General features: G+C 45.8%; 1 non-coding gene and 3 pseudogenes across 1 annotated transcript; all 4 read right to left on the bottom strand.

Moving 5' to 3' along the window:
- Positions 1-180: 180 nt before the first annotated feature.
- On the bottom strand, positions 181-298 carry LOC115181309 (5S ribosomal RNA). Its single transcript, XR_003873349.1, has one exon. It is a non-coding gene; the product is annotated as a 5S ribosomal RNA (ribosomal RNA).
- A 153-nt stretch (positions 299-451) lies between these two features.
- LOC115181314 (uncharacterized) lies at positions 452-568 on the bottom strand (annotated as a pseudogene).
- A 157-nt stretch (positions 569-725) lies between these two features.
- LOC115181316 (uncharacterized) lies at positions 726-842 on the bottom strand (annotated as a pseudogene).
- A 136-nt stretch (positions 843-978) lies between these two features.
- LOC115181322 (uncharacterized) overlaps positions 979-1,051 on the bottom strand; it is a 115-nt pseudogene continuing 42 nt past the window's right edge.

Here is a 1,051-nt window from a genome sequence, read left to right as displayed (position 1 = left end):
GCATTCAGCAACAATGTTATTATTTGTCTTATAAATACAAGGCAATGCTAACTGACAACACACGGAACTTTGATCCTATTAAAAAGGCAGGAAGCTGCATTTAATCAATTCATCATTAAATGCTTACTACAAGGCAGTGTTGCTGATGAAATGTGTAAGAGCACACCCTCGTGGACAAAAAGCTTACAGCACCTGGTATCCCAGGCAGTCTCCCATCCAAGTACTAACCAGGCCCAACCCTGCTTAGCTTCCGAGATCAGACGAGATCGGGCGTACCCAGGCTGGTATGGCCGTAAACGATAAACAATCTCTTGGTACACATATATAGTCAAAGTGAGTCTGATAAACAGACTGCTTTTGCAGCGAGATGCATTTAGTCATTCATCATTAAATGCTTACTACAAGGCAGTGTTGCTGATGAAATAGTAAGAGCACACCCTCGTGGACAAAAAGCTTACAGCACCTGGTATTCCCAGGCGGTCTCCCATCCAGTACTAACCAGGCCCGACCCTGCTTAGCTTCCGAGATCAGACGAGATCGGCGTACCCAGGCTGGTATGGCCGTAAACGATAAACAATCTCTTGGTACACATATATAGTCAAAGTGAGTCTGATAAACAGACTGCATTTTGCAGCAGGAAGCTGCATTTAGTCAATTCATCATTAAATGCTTACTACAAGGCAGTGTTGCTGATGAATAGTGTAAGAGCACACCCCGGTACAAAAAGCTTACAGCACCTGGTATTCCCAGGCGGTCTCCATCCAAGTACTAACCAGGCCCGACCCTGCTTAGCTTCCGAGATCAACGAGATCGGGCGTACCCAGGCTGGTATGGCCGTAAACGATAACAATCTCTTGGTACAACATATATAGTCAAAGTGAGTCTGATAAACAGACTGCATTTTGCAGCAGGACATTAAATGCTTACTACAAGGCAGTGTTGCTGATGAATAGTGTAAGAGCACACCTCGTGGACAAAAGCTTACAGCACCTGTATTCCCAGGCGGTCTCCCTCCAAGTACTAACCAGGCCGACCCTGCTTAGCTTCCGAG

The sequence above is a fragment of the Salmo trutta genome, unplaced genomic scaffold (assembly GCF_901001165.1).
Source record: "Salmo trutta unplaced genomic scaffold, fSalTru1.1, whole genome shotgun sequence".
NCBI lineage: Eukaryota > Metazoa > Chordata > Actinopteri > Salmoniformes > Salmonidae > Salmo > Salmo trutta.
The sequence above is the reverse complement of the archived record's forward strand: the minus strand, read 5'-3'. Positions and strand labels throughout refer to the sequence as shown.